Here is a 20,102-nt window from a genome sequence, read left to right on the forward strand (position 1 = left end):
AAAATTGATAATCAAATTGCTCTTTTTCTGGTTCATTGTCCCTTGTGGTGTCAATCATACACTGTACAGGCATGTGTTTTGCACTTTTGCATACCCTCTTTAAGCTGACCTATTTTCCACAACTGTGGCACCTTTCCTGACAAAGTGTATTCATTGGTGGTTTCCACCACAACGGTAACATGCTTGCTTGTGTCATGTGACAATTGTTTGAGAAGCTTACTTCTGAGGATTCTGTGTTTGCCGATGAAATGGAGATGGGCCACTTTGCATTTTGGCATGTGTTGCCTCCTGGTGCCCTGCATCTCTTTGAATGGCACCTCCGGTTGGGTCAGCATGGTGTATTAACTCCTTGCTGTCATTATGGGCAAGTTCCAAAGCTAGTGCATTATCATGGGCTGACTTAAAAGTCAAATCCTCTTGTGTCATGACAACAAACATTTTTGATAAACTTCCCCTGAGAGACTACCAACAAACTGATCTCAGAGGGCATCATCTAGGATCAAGTTTACCAGATGCTTCAGTGCAAGTTCTGTGGAAGAGAAATTCACTAGACATTTGAGAAGTCCAAAATCTGAGGAATATATTTGCCTTTTTCTGATCTGCGATATCATTTACCACAAACACCATTCAGAATGTTCCAAATAAAAATTGAAATGCTTTGAAATCTTGAATTGTGATACCTGTCCAGTTGTTGATTTTTTTTTATTGCTCTGTAGTTTTTTTTAAACTGTAGGTGATTGTAATAACAAAATGTTGCTGGCTACTCGGGTATTCCAAACAATGTGCAGGACGTTTTCAATTTCTAATTCAGTTCAGTCTTCCCTTTGTCACCCCTGAAGTAACTTTAGTTATAATTGAGAACCTGAGCCATGCAATCTATTAATCTGGGTCCCCCTATCTTTAATTTTTCATCTCCTCAGAATCCCCCACTGGTAAACTCTGGTAAACCAGCAGTACGGCATCCTACTCAGACAAGCATACAAATGGCATGTCAATATACTACAACTAGGGATTGCCAAGAAATGCTAACATTGCAGAGTGATTACATAGGGTTAATGCCTCAGCCTCTCCTCTTTCTGTAGTTTTGTGTTACAGGGCTTTGCCCTTTAAGATTGCCCCAACAACCAATAGAGGAGACTTTGATCAAAATCTGGACAGAGTTCAAACCAGGCCAAAGGGCAGTGTCTGCGCCACTGTGGTGGTAGAACAGGCTCTCTGGACTGAATGGCTACAGAATTTCCTCTGTTCCTATGTTTAGTTTCTTTCCTGCTATGTTAGAAACTTCATGGTACAAAAAGAGGCTATTCAGCCTTACTCGCCCAAGCCAGGGAATAAAAACCCATTCACCCTAATCCCAATTTCTAGCTCTTAGTGCCTAGTCCAGTAGGTCATGGCTCTTCAAGTGCTCATCCGGGTACGGTTTAAATGCAGTGAGGATTTCTGCTTCTCCCACTTTTTTAGCCAATGAGTTCCAGACCCCCAGCACTTGTTGAGAGAAACTGGTTATCTTCAGCTCCCTTCTAATCCTTCTACTATTTAACATAAATCTATGTCCCCTAGTTGCGTGCCTGTCTGCTCAAGAAAATAGGATCCTTTCTGTTTACCGGTCTTGGACTCTGATAATTTTACACACCTTAATTAAATCTCTCCTGAGCTTTACTTTGTTCCAAAGAAAACACCCCCAACCTAGTCAATTTCTGCTCATATCTGAATTTCTCTAGCCATGGCAACAACGACGTAAATCTTGTCTGCATCTTCTTTGGTGCTGTCACATCCTTTCTCTAATGTGGAGACCAGAACTGTACACAATTTTAAAGCAAATAATAATAAAGTGCATTCATATCAAGCCCATCCACTTTTGGTAATGAAGTACTTATTATTGAAATGCTGGGAGTTGTAAAAGATCATTGCCCTCTGGTGGAGAGCACACACAAAACCAACTTAATCTGGTTTTAGCAAATTGCATTTTGAATTGCAGAAGTTAGTTTCTTTGTCAGTATTTCTGTGTTTCTCAAAGTAAACAAGTTGTTTTCATAACAATAGATTATATTTTCTTACTTAGTGAGATAGAGTAACATTCTATGAAATATTCTCAGGGCTGGTAGAGTATGGGTTAGATACATGGTAAAGCTCTCTAAGAAGAAAAAAATAGTGGGTTAGATATGTTGCAAAGATCTGCAATGTCTCTGAAACACACCCAGGGCAGGGACAACATAAAGTCTTTAGAGATGGTGTCTGTTGGCTCGCTGGAGGCCTTTTGGAATGAGTGGGCATTGCAGGGGCTGGAATACACCCTGTAAAGAAGGATAATATTTTAAGTGTTTGTTGATATTTTAAAGTTTTTTAAAACAAACATAGCCCACAATAAATGGGCCTTTGGGGTAAAAGCAAACAAAGGGGTTTAGACAGGACCATTTGCATAGCTCTCCACACACTTTCTCTATCAGGGAATGTGCCCAAGCCCCGCTAAGGAAGCCTAGCTGGCAAACTGGCAGGAGTTGGAGGTGAAAGTTACCACTCAGCTAAGGTATTGGACAGAATTGGTCCAAGTGCTTTCTGATAGGATTGTGCATTGCTCATAAACCTGATGCAGGGCCTCGACTCAAATCATCGACAATTCCTTTCCTCTCACAGATGCTGCTTGACCCGCTGAGTTCCTCCAGCAGATTGTGTGTTGCTTCAGATTTCAGTCTCTTGTGTCTCCAGGTGTAGGTGCTGGAGTTGGGATGGAGACTTCACCAGATGTCCACCAATTTGAGGGAGCCAAAGTGATTCTTTGCCTCAAGGGTAAAGTTGAATCCCCCTACAGATGACACATTCGCTGCTATCACCAGAGCTCAAGAGAGCAGACACTTCTTGAAATAAGGATGCTTGTATCACACCACAGGGCTGTAAGTGCAATGACCATTATTCCAGACACACAGCAAGGTGGAACAAGTAGCCCAGCACATGCTCCTTGACCCCCAAAGTCTCTGGCTGAAAGATCAGCACTAACAAGGTAAACACCCCATTGGAAATAGAACTGAAGTGATTCATGTGGACCACACCTTGCCAATCCTGGAACCAGGTGACTTTATCTCCTGGAACAGTCTGGGTTCCCTGCATGAAGTTCAGCACATATTTCCCTTCCCCGAGGACCAAGAGGTTGTTGAATCTGTGGGGTGACCCACCCCCCACTGCCATTCATATTGAGGCTGCCTATGATTACCTCACACCCAGACCCTCCCCATCCTTTTGAAGGCAGCACAGATGGTCCTCATGAGCAGTGCTGGTTCTGACCAATGGTCAATGGCTAATAGACAACAGACTTTGTTTTGACAATCCCAGAGTTCCCTAGCAAGGATGTAGGGAAACTTGGTAGGAACTCAAGGGTGTCCATTATATCATTGGCACTGGACCTTCAATCATCCCCAGTGCTGTACACCAAGTCTCCTTTCTCCTCTGGGCAGTCACCACTAGGAGCCAACATGCCCACTCCACACTGCAAAAAGCATCTCAGCCACACCAGCTGGCTACACCTCCATCAGGATCCCACCCCTAGGATCAATGGCAGAGGAATCCTCCTTGAACTCCTCTGGGTGGCCCTTATAGCTCAGGAACTGTGCCTTAGAGTTGAGGTGGGGAGGGAATTTACTTCTGCTAAGTACTTGCTTCCCTGAAGGGCTTACAGCCCCACCCCTATAATCTTCCAACTTCTTCAGCCTCCCAAAAGTCTTCCCCTGCACAGCCACCAACTTTAGGGTATATAAGAAATGTTTTTTCTTCTTTCCAGGCATAGATTTTTCTTCTTCTCCTCTTGTCCACCAGCAAAACTTATATTTAAAAAAAACCACAACCTCCCCTTCCTCCTCTTCCATCTCTTCTCAGCTCTGACCTGCTAAATATTGAATTGCTGCAGTTCTATACACTGATTGGAGTCGGTGCTCCCAATCAGTCAGTGTGTTTGGAGTGTGTGATAGGACAGATGTTTTAAAATACTTCACAACTTTGCTTGCCATCCTCATACAGGGGCTATGCTGATCTCTGTACCATTCTAATTTTAGTATATGTGCTGCAGGGGGAGCTATAATATGTATCTAGCCTTTTCATTCTTTACTCATTTTTTTTCTTTTGCCTTTATCCCCAGGCCCCACTTTGAGTGTTTTTTTAAAATATATTTCAATATAGCTTTATTTTGCAATATTAATGCAAAACTTAACATGTTGTCCTTTGTGTCCGGGATGCACTTCAGTCCCTTCAGTGCCCATCAGTTCTAGAAGGTCTTCAGTGAGCCAACAGACACCATATGCTCCCTTGCTAAGGACACCCTGGCATGGATGTAACCTCAGAAGAGGGACAGGCAGTTGGGACAAAAGGACTCCTCTCCAGCCTGCTGCTACGACCTGTGAATGGCTACCTTGGCAGGTCCAAGAGCATATTGATGAGGAGGTCTCCTGACCTCTCCATACTGGTTGCCCATCAATCAGGATCATGAGGCTGAATTTCAAGGATGTTGCAGCCTCTTTATATACTCAACGAGAGGCTACAACCTCTCCCACTAACTATATATTGAATATGGACTCGTCCAAGCCGTGCAAATGGCAGGTGGCCAGGGAGTACGTGAAAAACCTGTTGTATGGCTTTGTTCCATGCAGCACTCTCCACCACAGGTCCCTGATGTAAAGTGGGAGGACTCCCATGTAGAGAGGTCTTGACTGGGGATCCTCCTTGCTGCATCCTTGTTTCTGGATCTTGGTGGCGAAAGCAGGCAGCTAGACCAAAGTGACCAACCCATACCATAGCATGAACATCACCAGTTAGTTTATGGCCACCATTCTGTCCTTGTAGGAAAGCATTTGGAGCAATCCAGTCCAGCGCCTTAGCTAAATGGTGATATTTGCTTCCATCCTGCCAGTTTGCCAGCAGGCTCTCTTGGCAAGGCTCAAGGTAGACCCCCAGATAGAGAATGTGTGTGGTGCCCCACCCACATGACGTCATCTCCTTCAGATTGGAATCTACCTGCCACCGACCTGCAAGGAGTCCAGAATGTTTTTCTCAATTGTTCCTTGGAGAGTACACACTAGAAAAGTCCTGCTGACACTTGCGCATCCTCCGCAGGGATCTGTGACCAGCAGGAGTATGTAATTGGTGCAAGTCAAGAGGACAGCCTCCGCACCCAACCAAACCCATCAACATCCTCCAAAAAAAAACAAAGGAATGGCTTCATATGAATGGAATACAGTTGGCTAGCCATGGGGCATTCCCTGAGGCCAGTGGACCAAGAAATCCTGAAACCTAAGAGAGGACCCCCTGCTGCCATTGACGTTGAGTCTGGTTCTTTATGCCAAGAATACTTTAAACCCATCACCTGGACTCTACTATGGAAAGGAAGTGGAATCTTGCATTAATGTAGCATTCAGGCTAAAAAAACAGGGGTTGCCACACTACAGTTAAGCAAGCCAGTGGCCAGAGCTGATGCTGATCATATGGTTTGTTCACACCACCTTTGAGAAGATGGGGAAGAGCATGGACATAACTTCAACTGAGTATTGTCGATTCAAGATTTTCCTCACTGGGCTGCTTAGAGAGTGGCGCTTGCCTAGCAACTGCACTCCTTCCTCACAGCATAGTGTGAGTAATGAGACTTAAAATGCTTTTGACATGAAGGTTACTACAGTCAGCCTCAACATCAATGGCAGCAGTGCTCTCTCTAGATTTAACAACCTCTCAGTCCTGTCTACTGCAGAAAACAGACACCATTCTGGGAGACAAAGCCACATAATTTCAGGATTGGTGAGTGGTGTTGCTATCTTGTTAGCCCGGAATATTCAGTCAGAGATCATGGGGGTCAAGAAGCTTGTGCTAGGCCACTTGCTCCACATCACCATTCACTTACTGACATTCTATAGCATTGTGTGAATATGTACGCCCCAGGCATGGTGTATTGCAAGCACACTTCTGTCAATAGAAGGATGGGTCTCAAATGTATTCTTGAAGCAACGGATCACCTCAGTCCCCACTGCAGCTAAGCAGCAGCAAAGAGGTTGACGGAACCGATCTGTTCCCTTGACATGGTGACAAAACCTCCTTCCACACTGCAGGGCCTTCATGTGGAGGTCTGGAGGAGAAACTCCTGAATCTCTGCATTTCCTGGATCCCCTGGATTCTGGAGAGGTGCCAGAGACTGGAAAAACACAAATGTAACACTATTTGGGAAAGGGCAGAGACAGAAAGTAGGAAACTATAAGCCAGTTAATCAAACATCTGTTATTAGGAAAATGCTGGTATCCATTATTAAGAAGGTAATAGCAGGACCTATAGTAAATCATAAGACAATCAAACAGAGTCAACATAGTTTTATGAAAGGGAAATTGTGTTTGATAAACTTACTTACGCTCTTTGAGGATTTAACCAACGGACTGGAAAAAGGGGAACCAATAGGTGCAGTGTATTTGGATTTCCAGAAAGCATTTGATAAGGTGCCTACGTAAAAGGTTACTACACGAGGGTGCATGGGTTGGGACAATATATTGGCATGATGAGGGGATTGGTTAACTAACAAAAAGCACAGAATTGAGATAAATGGGTCTTTTTCAGATTGGGAAGAATAAGAAATGAATCTTATTGAAACGAACAAGGTTCTGAAGGGAATAAACAGGGTGGCTGTTGAGAGGACTTTTCCTTTTAATGTGGGTATATAGAACTAGGGGAATTCAAAGTCGAGTTTATTGTCAGATGCACAAGTACATTTGTGCACAGGTGCAATGAAAAACTTACTTGCAGCAGCATCACAGGCACATAGCATCATATATGCAGCATTCACAAGAAAAAAAACAAATATAAATTATGCACAACTTTTACAAGAAAGAACACAATTAGAACAAAAGAAACAAAGAAAAAACAAAGTCCATTGTAGTGCAAAGTGGTCATAGTGTTGCTATACTAATGTAGTGATTAGGGTTGTGCAGGTTGGTTCAAGAACCAAATGGTTGAAGGGAAATAACTGTTCCTGAACCTGGTGGTGTGGGGACTTCAGGCTTCTGTACCTCCTGCCTGATGGGAGCTGTGAGAAGATGGCACGGCCCAGATGGTGGGAGTCTTTGATGATGGATGTTGCCTTCTTGAGGCAGCGCCTCCTGTAGGTACTTCCGATGGTGGGGAGGGATGTGTCCGTCATGTATTGGGCTGGGTCCACTGCTCTCTGCAGCTTCTTACGTTCCTGTGCATTCGAATTGCCAGATCTTGATGTAACCAGTCAGCATACTTTCAACAGTACATCTGCAGAAGTTTGTCAGAGTATTCGGTGATAAGCCAAGCCTCTTTAACCTTCTGAGAAAGTAAAGATGCTGGTGCGCCTTCCTTGTGATTGCGTCTCTGTGCTGGGCCCAAGACAGGTCATCTGATATCTTAACGCCTGGGAATTTAATGCTGCTGACCCTCTCCACTGCTGATCCACCAATGTAGACTGGTCCATGTTTGCCCTCCTTCCCCCTCCTGAAGTCAACAAGCAGCTCTTTAGTTTTACTGATGTTGAGCGAGAGGTTGTTGTTGCCGCACCACTCAACTATCTCGCTCCTCATCACCACCTGTGATTTGTCCAACAACAGTGATGTCGTTGACGAATTTGTAGATGGCATTGGAGCTGTGCTCAGCCACACAGTCATGTGTATAGGTAGTAGAGCAGGAGGCTAAGTACACAGCCTTGAGGTGCACCTGTGTTGATGGTCAGTGAGGAGGAGATGTTGTTACCAATACTCACTGATTGAGGTCTGCCAATAAAGAAGTCGAGGATCCAGTTGCAGAGGGAGGTACAGAGGCCCTGATCTTGAAGCTTGATGATGAGTTTGGATGGGATGATTGTGTTGAACACTGAGCTGTAGTCGACGAACAGCAGCCGGCCTGAGGTATGTGTTCCTGTTGTCCAGATGGTCCAGAACAGAGCGAGGAGCCAGAGAAATCGCATCTGCTGTTGACCTGTTGTGACAGTAGGCAAATTGAAGTTGATCCAGGTCATCTCTGAGGCAGGAGTTGATTCACGCCATGACCAACCTCTCACACAGTTGATATAAGTGCTACCAGACAGCAGTCATTGAGGCATGTCACCATGCTCTTCTTGTGCACCAGTACAATAGATGCCTTTTTGAAGCAGGTGGAAACCTTAAACCGCAGAAGCAAGAGATTGAATATGTCCATAAATACTCCAGCCAGTTAGTCTGCACACATCTTTAGGACTTGGCCAGGTATGCCCCCTGGTCCAGATGCCTTTCATGGGTTCACCCTCTTGAAGGATGCCCGGACATCGGCCTCAGAGACTGAGATTACAGGGTCATCCGGAGATGTGGGGGCTCGTGTGGGTGTGTCATAGTTCTCCCTATCAAAGCGTGCATAAAAACATTGAATTCATCCTGGAGTGATGGGTCGTTGCCACTTATGCTTCCCGATCTCGCCTTGCAGGAAGTTATATTGTGCGAGCCCTGCCACAGCCGTCAAGCGTTCATCTGTGATTCCAGTTTAGTCCGAAATTGCCTCTTTGCACTCGCAATGGCCTTACGGAGGTCGTACTGGACTTCTTATATGACTCTGGGTCGCCAGTCATAAATGCCACAGATCTAGCCCTCAGCAGATTATGAATCTCCTAGTTCTTTCAGAGCTTCTGGTTGAGGAAGACTCAGAATGTTTTTGTGGGTACACACTCATCCACGCATGTCCTTATGAGGTTGTTGACGATTGTGGCAAACTCATTTAGGTCTGCTGATGAGTTCTTGAACGTAGTCTAGTCCGCCGACTTGAAGCAATCCCGAATTTTCTCCTCCACCTCTGCCGTCCAGCTCTTCATCATGCTTTTCACTGGTGCCGCGCTCTTCAGTCTCTGTACACAGGCAGAAGAAGCACAGCCAGATGGTCAGATTTACCAAAGTACAGGCGAGGGAATGGAGAGGTGGATGTTCTTGATGGTGGTACACCAGTGGTCGAGTGTGTTAAGTCCTCTAGTGTTGCAGGTGATGTGTTGATAGTAGTTAGGCAGAGACTTCTTCAAGCTCGCCTGATTAAAGTCTCCCGCCACGATGTGACAGGCGTTGGGGTACGCCCCTTCGTTCTTGTTGATTACAGCACTCAGTTCCTCAAGTGCCAGCTTGATGTCTGCCTGAGGTGAGATGTAGACTGCAGTCAGGATGACGGCGGAGAACTCCCACGGTAGGTAGAACAGTCGGCACTTCAATGCCAGATGTTCCAGGTCGGGGGAGCAGGAATGGGACCAGACTGCCATGTCCATGCACCATGACGCGTTTATCATAAAGCAGACACTGCTGCCTTTTCCTTTTCCGACGCTGCCATCTGGTCCATGTGGTGGATCGATAAACCCTCGGGCTGGAGCGCTGTGTCAGGGGAGTTGGGAGTGAGCTGTGTCTCTGTGAAAACTTTTTCAGAATAAGGAATCAGACGTCAGAGACAGAGCTGAGGAATTTATTCTCCCAGAGAATGGTGACTCTTTGAAATTCTCTGGAGAACTGAGACCAAAATCGAGCCAAACCTGTCCAGATTCATATGTGACAAATAGCCAGGTGAGTTTTGGAGTAATAGAGTTAAACAGCCCATCAAGCACCCATTTACACTAATCCCATTTTATTCTCACGTTCCCATCAACTCCTCCCAGATTCTCGCACTCACCCACACTGAGGAGTGATTTACAGCAGCCGATTAACCTACTGACCTCGCACGTCTTTGGGATGTGGGAGGAAACCGGAGCACCCAGGGCAAACCCACGTGTTCACAGGGAGAACGTGCAAACTCCACACACGGACTGCACCAGAGGTCAGGATTGAACCCAGGTTACTGGAGCTATTGAGGCAACAGCCTCTATGCTGACTAACTGCTTGGGTCTGTCACTTAAGGATGCAAAAGTGAGAAAATTAAATGGGGTGGTTTATCTCTCCTTGAAAGAAAACAAAGCTCTTGTGCCCATATACCTGGAAAGGCGAGTAATTTCATAAAACATCTGTTTTATGTGAAAGGAATAATTTTTGAACAATTACATTATGAAATCCCTTCCAAGTACAGGACAACAAGAGTATTAATTTACAGAGCCAAGACAGCTGGATGGAATTAGGATCGAGGCAGGAATACAGATAAAGAGTCTGGCAGGTGATATTGGACTTCTGACAGTTTCATTGAACAATGATAGGCTCAAAATGGTCTATTCTTCAGAGAGCGTCGCAGTAATTTTTTGTGCCCATGATTTTAAAAAAAGGACATTTTTTCCCGTAGGTTGGCAATCTTGTCAATGTTTTCCTTAAATAAATGTTCTGTAATATTAACACCAGCATAGTTTTATTAAATAACCATAATGATTATGGATCAAAGTTCAAAAGGTCATCCAGCCACATTTATATTTGCATGGATGATGTCCAGAAGTTCCTTTATTTGTTTAAAATTGCGGTGTGCCACTTGCTGCAATCGGTGGCTTTTGCGTGTCCGCAATAATGTGTAGATTCACATTTTCCACCTTTTGTCGGCGGTTACTTTTCTGGGAAGTCCCGGAAATACTCGCAACTTTACAGTAAATCAGCCTCAACTTTCTGAGAAATGATCCGTCAAGAGCACACATAATCCCGCCCACGATCTCGGCTCATTAGCCCCATGACAACCCTTAATCTGTCACTCACACGCAACCAACCAATTGCAAATGGCGTAATGCCGGCTGCTGAAACGACCTGCTTTTTTTCCTGAAGCACTGTCCCTGAAGTAACCCCTCGTCCCAATAGTTGGGACTGAAAGATGAACGATAAAAAAAGTACAAGAACACGAATATGATAACAGAAAATGCTGAAAACACTCAGCAAGCTGGGCAATATCTGTGGAAAGAGAAACAATTAACATTTCAGGTTGAAGAACCATTATCAGTATCAGTTTCCATACATCTTGTATTAAAATGTCTATATTCAAATCCCACTGCAGAAATTAGGCATAAAATCTAGGGGTCCAGTTGCAAATGGATCCCACCCACCACCACCCCATTCTGAACTAGCCAATACTGACTTAATTCATATGTAACAAATAGCCAATTGAGTTTTATGTCCATAGGCTGCTTGGAGCTATCACCTGGATGCAAAAATGAGAAGGTTAAATGAGGTAGGCAAACTGACTCTGTGCTTTGTCTCATCTGGAAATGTGAATACAATATTAAAGAAATCAAGGAAAATGGAAATATGGTAGGAAAATGGTGTTTCAGGCAGAAGATCTGCCGTGATTTTGATTTTAATTTTAGAGGATGCTCAACAGGCTGAATGACCTACTTCTGCTGTTTTCATATGACACCAAATCTCATAGCCAAGGCCTCTGGTAGCCCCGTTACTGGGTATTATGGGGACTCAAGTGTGGAACAATCCCAACTGAATTGACCCCCACTCAGCCGGAATTGCTTATCGGACCCAGGCCCTGAAACCCTCCTTGGGAGCCAGTTCCACACAGCAAGACATCTCTTGGAAATGCCCTCTGTGCTCTTTCACATGTGTGGAGGCGTCTCCTGTACAGGCTGCTCCTATGCGAGAGTCCATCCCCTTTACATCGGGGACCTGGAGTGGAGAATGCTGCACAGAGCAGTGCCGTGCAACAGGTTTTTAAGCTGGTTCTCGGACTCCTGGACCGCCTGTCACTTCCTGCATCCTGGAGGAGTCTGTATCCCTTGTATATGTGGAGTGCATAAGGTTGCAGCTCCTGTTTGGATATTTATGGAGGCTGCTCTAGTTTTGGTTGCACTTCAACCCACACTCTTGATCCTTAGGCACCTGATGGAGGGGAAGCAGATCCCCTTGTTGGACTGCTCCTTGGCCTGGCCAGAGTGGCCATTCACTTGTCTAATCACTGGGTCTTTGGGAGGTCCAGCTATGTCTGTCCCTCTTATATTTATACTCACTAGTTTGCTGGAGCCCTTCTGAGACCAGTGGGCACCACAAGTGCTGGATTGCATCCTGAGCAAGGAAGATAATATTTTAATTTTTTTGTTATTGCTTTTAATGAAGTTATTTTAAAACAAAACAAGACCCATCAAACACACCTAGAGCAAGCACAGCATGGTTATTACAGTGCAAAGTTCATCCACCTGTCCTGTTGCATAGTCCTTGTGCAGATTTAGAACAGTTGCCAAGTTTTGCTTTGAGTTATTTCATTGTCACTGAAACTTGCATTTTTCACACCAGCCAGTCATATAGCATGTTGCAAAATGAACATGACTTTACTTGTCCTAGTTTAGGCTGTGTTGCCCTCTCTTTGTTGCCCTGACTTTCCAATGACATTCTCAGTGGACCTGGGTACTGCGGCTATTAAATCGCTATGAATATGATTTCCTTGGTAAGTGTGGTTGATGAATGTGGCTTTGCGTTCGCAATGTAAGCTTAGATGGTCATTTCAGAGTTTACCAATCTTCTGACTTTATATGAGGTTATGCAGCCAGCCAAGCTTGCAACCATTTGGTGTGAGACTCCCAATTACTACATAATTTTAACAAGTGGCCATTCTTCATGTGTGAATGTTGGATATCAGTGGGCTGTTCCAAAATGAGACATCGCAGTCTACCAGTCCAGTCTGATTGCATTACCACCCATTGACTTTCCAACTCTGGTTTATTTCCTTCTCAGTAGCCTGGAAACACTGCAGGTTGCAGATCAAAATCAGTACCAGTCACAACCTCTGTACATTTTAAAGTACTTTACAGTCAACAAAATACTTTTGATATGTGCTCACTGCTGTGATGTAGGAAAACACCCCTAACACCATCTTGCCTAAGATCAACTAACTCAGAACCTGGCCTTTAAACCTGAGAACTTTGATGAATAGGAAGTCCTCTCATGTTTTAAGTTAATATTTTTTATATCTGTTGATTTACGTGAGGTAGTTGTTCACTTTAAACTTGAATACTAAATGTTGGGAGAGAATCCCTGGTTTGTTATTTCTTTTTGGAGATGAAACACAATTATTTGGTAAGAAAAAAATTCACATCAATCGGAGATAAATACTATTATCTGGATAGAAAATTGTCAAAGCTCTGTACACTTGTTCAAAATGTTCAGTATTCCGATGCAAATACGGTTTGATTGCAAAGCAAGTAAAAATGACTTAACATAGACTGCTTGCTTTGTTTTCAAAGAAAAACATTGAAAGGCTTTGTAATTTATGCAAATTCATTTGGGTTTAGCAGTTGGGCAGAGATCAGAAGATTATCAGTTTCATGTGTCCCACATTCCAGGTAGTTGTTTTTTTTCTGAGCGTTGGAAGCTCTGTTGTGATCTTACCTTAGGGACACTGTTCCAATATCAATAAAAGAGATATTGGTGATTTGATTAATTTTGTATATTTAAGTTAAAGTGTTCTTTAAACAAGTGAAATTAATTGTATGGATTTTTTGTCTGTCTACTTTTAGTAAACCAATTTGTATTGTACATCCTATATCACACAGTCTGATAGAAGGTTTACTTTGCTGTTTGGGGAGGTTTATGGCAATTTGATCAACAATTAGTATGAAGATTATATACAGTATATGCTCTCTGAACACAAGGGGGCAAGAAAGAACATAAACTCCCACATACTTCAGAAGTTCCAGGCACTTCATAATTTGGGGATTCCTTAAAAAGTTTTTACATAAGCCATGATTCATTTTATAAAATAATATTGAGCACACTTCGGGTGTAAGATAAAAAAATGTCAGTAACACTCAGTTGGTCAGTAGCACCTTTAGAGAAAAGACACAGTTTGGGTTTATAGGAAATAAATGCCCCCTAGCACCATACAATTAACCAGCAGACCAGTGGTATGTGAGTTCCCTTTGGCTCTTTGACTGGTTGATTTGATTTTATGAAAGCTACCACTTCAAACATTGTATTTGCTTATCAACAGTCTCAGATTTAAGTGATCTAATTGTGCCATTTATTTCTTTCATTGATGTTGAAATAAAAGGTAAAAACTGAAAATGTTTAAAATATAGTACAAAAACAGAACATGCTGGAAACATTCACCCAGTCAGTCACCATCTGTGGAGGGAAAGGACAAGTTATCTTTCAGGTAGAGACACTTTATCAGAACTTAAGTGTTCTCCCATGGATCCAATAGTCAGTGATGTACTGGTTAATTGCATTAATTTCTTTTGAGGTAGCAGTGGAAATAATGTAATGCCATATGGCAAAAACATCACAGAGCTTAATTTACTTTCATTGGAGAAGGAAGATTGATATTTTAATATGATAAGGAGCATTGAAGATGTAGATACAAACAAGCCACTTTACCGGAAATGTCCCATATGTGTTATGTGCTGACTTAGTTGAGCTCAACTGGCAAGGGTCAGCACAAACATATGATGAGGAATGCAAAAGAAATTAAATACATTTTCAATATATTTATTCATGTTCTTGACGATTCTTTGTCTGTTGATACTGTACCCCTAATTTCCAAAACCTCCTGCAATCTGCTTCTCCTCAGAAAGCTCACATTGAACCCTAGCCTACCACTCCAATTCCGCTTTTCTTTGTAATGGAAAAATCAAAGCCATTTTGTATGCTCACAACTAATTCCATCTCCCCTCTTGGCACTATCTTGGGTTGAACCAGATTATTGTTGACCTTGCCATCCTCCTCAACTCTCAGGTGAACCCATATTCATAAGTACCTCATGGCTTTCCTTTCTGTATAACCTCCTCCAGCTCAATACCACAAAATCTCCAATTATAGCCTCTGGTACATCTCCTCTACTTTTGCTCCTCTATTGTTGGCCGTGCCTTTGGCTGCCTAGTCTCCATGCTAAACTGTTTTAACTTTCCATTTTCCTCTCCTTAAATTTTCTTTATAGATTTTTTGTTTTGTGTCCATTCTTTTTTAATTTCAGCTCTATAAAACACTTGGATGTTTTTCTAAGTCAAAGCACTCTATGATTGGAAATTGTTGTTCTTATGTATTGTAATTGCAGGATCTGATATGGTTTCCTGTTGTGCATCTCTTGCTTTAAAAATTAGCACTATTACATAAAACCTCAATGCCAATATGAAACCTTCATGCTATTAAAGGGAAATGTCACTATTTTTCTGTGGGTGTGGTGTGTGAAGTCACTCATTTATGGAATATTAAAGTACAATTTTCAGTAATATCTAGAAGGCAACAATTTATGTAACAGAACATTAATGACTGTGTATCATGCTAACCAGTACTTCAGTACTCAACACTTTACAGCAGCTTTGCTGCCAATGTAATGATATAAAGTAAATTGTTGAGTGGTATGTCGATGTGAATCCCTGAGGACGCAAGTCCAACATTATTTCTTTCCATTCATGATCTTTGCTTAAATCAGAGCAATCATTAACAAAAAAAATCTTGTGATAAACTGTGCAGCCTACACAATCTTGGTTCCAATGGTTGTACCACAAATCTGATTAATGGAATATGGAGTTGGGGAGAACAGAGAACTATGATCTTCATGATAGGTTTCCATTGGAAAAGAATATGATTATTTTTGAAGAAAAATAATCAACTTTCTCTGCACCTCTTTTAATTGATCAAAGTTGGAAACAAACATCATCAAGAACATTATTAATGCCATGAATAGCCAGTGAAATTCTCTAATGTGGATCAAAACATAGGATAGACAGACTGTTCCCTTTGTTCTTGAAACAGTTTCTTTTACAGTTAAACTCACTTGATAGTCTGCTTCAGAAGACATTAAGTGTTAATTTGAAAGTATGGAACTGGAATCACGTGAAAACCTAAGTGGAAAAGAAATGGTTTCTTTCCTTGAAGGACATTATGGTGCCTGTTGAATTTCTCACAACACTCTGGTAGTTTTCATGTTTTTTTTCAGGGACCAGTACACAAATGACTAACATTCTGGAATTTAATTTCAAAATTTACCATGGTTAGGAATATGAACTCAAATTCTATCTTTCCAACCCAAGACAATGTTACACATCACCATGTATGATTGAAGGGAGGAGAAAGAAGGACTGTTAATAAACCCCTTATCTCTGTTTTGTTCTAGTTCTGTGTGTAAAACCTTGCCCTCTATTAAGTCTTTTCCTTGTGATTTTTCACATTAGGCCAAATGTACTCTTACTAAACATTCTCACTCTGTGAAATTCTGGCTCAGTCTGTGCACAACTCTTCCTCTTAATAATCGCCTGCTTTTATTTCCTTCCTCATAGTATATTTTATTAAATCTGTTAAAGCTCACTTAAGTTGGTTTAAAACTAACGCCTTGTGAAACATAGCCAAATGTTGTTCTGTTCTTGTTTATCCTGAGTATCTTAACCAAGCAATAAGCGCGAAAGCTGTTTAGAATGTTGTATGTTTTAATGAGATCACCTGCATTATTATAGATTCAAGAGGGTAAAGGCCCAGTCTGCATAATCTCTTCTCAGTGGGGAAACCCACGTTCCCAGGAGTCAACCAAGTGAACCGTTGCTGCACTATCGCAAGTCTGACCTTCCTTAGGTAGGGAGACCAGACCTGTCCACAATATTTCCAGATGCAGCAGCCTATATATTTGGAGCAAGATGTCTCTGCTCTTATACTCAAATCCTCTTTCTATCCTTGAATTTGAAAAATAAATATCTGTCTCAACTGAAATAAAAACAGAAAATGCAGTATATAAAGCAGGTCAGGTAGCATCTGTGAGAAAAACTCACCTGCCTACAGATGCTATTTCCAGTGTTTTCTGTTTTAATTTCAGACTTCCAGCATCCCCAGTATTTTGCTTTTCAATTTGTCTCAACATGTCTTGGACTCACAGCAGCTCGGCAAAATGATGAGATTTCAACTGAGGCTGCAGTCTGCTGACAGCTCCGGGTCATGGATGCTGCCGGAGGCTGGTTTGTTTTGGTTGCAGCGTGTGGTCTTGGCGCTGTATCCTCAACCAATCACCAGAAAAAGTGAAAAGGAACTCCAGTCACAGGGAGGAACTCGCGCCACACAGGCGGAAACCTCTCGAGTTCCGGGCGGCAGTCTCGTCCGCTGATAGCATTTCGTCTCAAAATAGCAAACATATCGTGAGGCGTGCAGGAAAAGATTGTTTTCGATCAGTCTGACGCCCTAGAGAAGAAGACAAGTCTCAGGGAGTACAATCTGTAAACACAGACATTAAATGGAAAAGAATTTACCTGTTCCTTTGGTGTGAGGTAAGTGGATTTCACTGGGTCCCGGTTTCACTTGGGCTGAGGTGATGTTTTTTAAAAAAAATATTCTTAATTCGCTTGTTGGTGATGGGAAGGAAAGTTACAGAAAGAAAGCTTATATTCTTGTTTTCACCAGGACCGTCCTTATTTGGCGTAGACGCGATCTGCATTTTTTCCCAAAAAAAATCACGAGTTGGAGTAGGCTGCTAGCCGGAAACAATTCGTAAGCAAAGTTTTAAAAATGAAACTAGTCCACTTATGAAATTTGTCTCAGAGGAAGGAATAAATGCACAGTTACAACGTTTATTTTAAATCGAGAGGATGATGTTAGGTTTGTTCATATGTTCAATGTTCTTTTGATTCAACAAATGTGGCTTTTGGGCGTTTTTAGTTACTTTTATCGTTTTTCGGCGTTGAAATGAGTCGATCCCAGGCGAAATGCTAATGATGGATAACTGGCTCCGCCAATCGGAAAACACCATACACGATAAACCAACCTATTTGGCGAATCAAGTAATCTGCTGGAGGAACTTGGTGGGTCAGGCAGCATTAGTGGGTCGAAAGAAACTGTCGACGTTTGGGGTCGAAACCCTGCATCAGGAATCCAGATGCAGGGTCTCGACTCGAAACGTCGACAGTTCCTTTCGACCCACTGAGTTCCTCCAACAGATTGTTGTTGCTCCAGATTCCAACGTTTTGTGTCGCTATTTGGCGAATCGTCCATTTCGATTGGTTCTGTTAAGTGCCAGTTATAATGGTTACCTCTTTGGATCAGTCAAATGGCGTGACTTGGTTGCGTTTAACCAATTGTCGCGTCAAGGCTCTGACAGATTCTTTAAAAGCATGCATGTAAATCAAGCACAAAGTTCACAATGCAATACAAGATCAAAAAAAGTCCGATTACAGATTGAATGATTTTCATTATTGTATTTGTCCTTTTCTTGCGTTAAGGTTTTATCTCCATTCTCTTTGCGCGGTGCCTTGTACCGACGTAAAATACTTTGTGCACAGACTTGTATTGGGGGAAGATGAATCGTGCTGGTCCATGGGATGGCAGGTCTTCATTTAAGGAGAGATTGAGTGGACTAGCATTCTGTTCTCCAGAGGTTAGAAGAACGAGAGAGTAATCTCATTGAATGTACAACATTCTTTCGCATCTCAACGTGTTAGTTGTGGAGAGGGTGCTTCCTCTGTCTAGAGAGTCTAGAACAAGGTTAGGCTATTTAGAACTGGAATGAGAACGTACTTCAGTTAGAGGGTTGTGAATCTTTGGAATTCTCTACCTCAAAGGGCTGTGGAGGCTCAATCATGAATTGCATTCAGAACAGAGATCAATAGAATTTTGGATATTTACGGAATATGGAGTTAGAGCAGGAAAATTGTGTTTGATGTACCTCCTTCTCCTAGGGGATTGATGAAGACTTGCTTCTACCTTGATTTTCAGTTCTGAGGGGACTGATAAGGCCAGTGTGGAAACTGCAGACTACTCGCACAGATGGGGCAGGAGATGTGTGACACTACAGGTGTGTAGGTAATTAGCATTCCTTCTGCCCTTTACACAGGACCTCATGAGCTCCTGATGCATGGATCTGAGGTTCTCAGTACTATTCGAAAGCTCCTTTTCCATTTTGAGCGGTCATGGGTCAGGGATACTCAAGAATCAGTGAGGATATTACATTTTTTTTAAAGGAAGTTTTGGGTACGTCCTTGAATCTTCTTCTGTTGACCTGATAATCTTTTGTAGTGGCAGAACTCGGAATAGAGTATCAGGAGTCTGGTGTTGGGTTAGTGAAGGATGTGGCCAACTGAGTGTAACTAGCGCCTCAGTGCTGGGAGAGGACTCTGATAATTTCTGTAGTTGAGTTTATTGCCATGTGCAATGAGAAACTTTGCAGCAGCATCTCAGGCACATAGATTCATGTAAGCAGCATTCACAAGAAAAACATAAATTAAACATAAATTATTCACAATTTTTACAAGAAAAAACAAAGTACATTGTAGTGTAAAGTGGTCCCAGTGTTGCTGTACTGAGGCAGTGATTAGGGTTGTGCCAGTCGGTTCAAGAACAGAATGGTTGAAGGGAAGTCGCTGTTCCTGAACCTGGTGGTGTGGGCACTTCAGGCTTCTGTACCTCCTGCCGGATGGGAGCTGCAAGAAGATGGCCCAGCCCGGATGGTGGGGGGATCTTTGATGGCGGATGTTACCACCTTGAGGGATGTGCCCGTAATGTATTGGGCTGGGTCCACTACTCTCTGCAGCTTCTTGCATTCCTGCACATTCGAATTACTGTACCAGACTGTGATGCAACCGGTCAGGACACTTCCAACAGCACATCTGTACAAGTTTGTTAGAGTGTTCAGTGACAAGCTGAACCTGCTTAACCTTCTAAGAAAGTAAAGATGCTGGAGTGCTTTCCTTATGATTGCATCCTTTACTTATCCTACCAGTGAATTTGGAGGACTTTGTGGAGACAGTATTTGTGGTATCTTTCAAATACCCTGAAATGCCTGCTGTAGGTGATCCAGATCTCAGGAAAAATATAGGAGGACAGGGAATACTGCTGCCCAGTCGACCACTAGTTTTGAGCCAGGTCTGAGACCTTGATCTTCAAACACTTTTTTTTCAATCGACCAAAAGCTGTTCTGGCACCTTGAAGATGGTGATGAATTTCATCACTGATGTCTGCTTATGGCAAAAGCTTCCTGAATCTTTATTATTGGAGAATAGTGTGCTGCAATAGGGGGAGGTTAGTAGATAACCTTTGTCTTGAGGATGTTGAGTGCAAGACCCATCCTCTCGTATGCTTAAGTGAATGTGTCAATAATGCCTTGGAGTTCAGTCTTTGAGAGTGTGCAAACATCATCTGTGTACTGCAGCTTGATTACTGTGGTTGAGGTGACTTTGGTTCTGGAGTGTAGGTTCTGTTGGTTGAACAGTTTCCCATTAGTTCTGAAGACCAGCTCCACTTCTGCTGGAA

The 20,102-nt window shown here is 42.7% G+C and overlaps 1 protein-coding gene and 1 pseudogene across 5 annotated transcripts in view; one reads left to right on the forward strand and one right to left on the reverse strand.

Moving 5' to 3' along the window:
• LOC127566991 (signal transducer and activator of transcription 5B-like) overlaps nt 1–20,102 on the forward strand; it is a 152,035-nt gene that overhangs the window by 35,545 nt on the left and 96,388 nt on the right. Inside the window, exon 1 of one of the 5 annotated variants that reach the window (XM_052009581.1) lies at nt 16,916–17,128. The exons of 2 other annotated variants lie outside the window; for them this stretch is intronic. The gene's annotated coding sequence lies outside the window, so the exon portion shown is untranslated. Of the gene's footprint in view, nt 1–16,915; nt 17,129–18,629; nt 18,649–20,102 lie in introns of those variants that run through there. 2 more of the 5 variants (XM_052009582.1, XM_052009584.1) reach the window with 2 other exon arrangements.
• LOC127567071 (uncharacterized) lies at nt 3,964–4,064 on the reverse strand (annotated as a pseudogene).

Source organism: Pristis pectinata, chromosome X (assembly GCF_009764475.1).
Source record: "Pristis pectinata isolate sPriPec2 chromosome X, sPriPec2.1.pri, whole genome shotgun sequence".
Classification (NCBI taxonomy): domain Eukaryota; kingdom Metazoa; phylum Chordata; class Chondrichthyes; order Rhinopristiformes; family Pristidae; genus Pristis; species Pristis pectinata.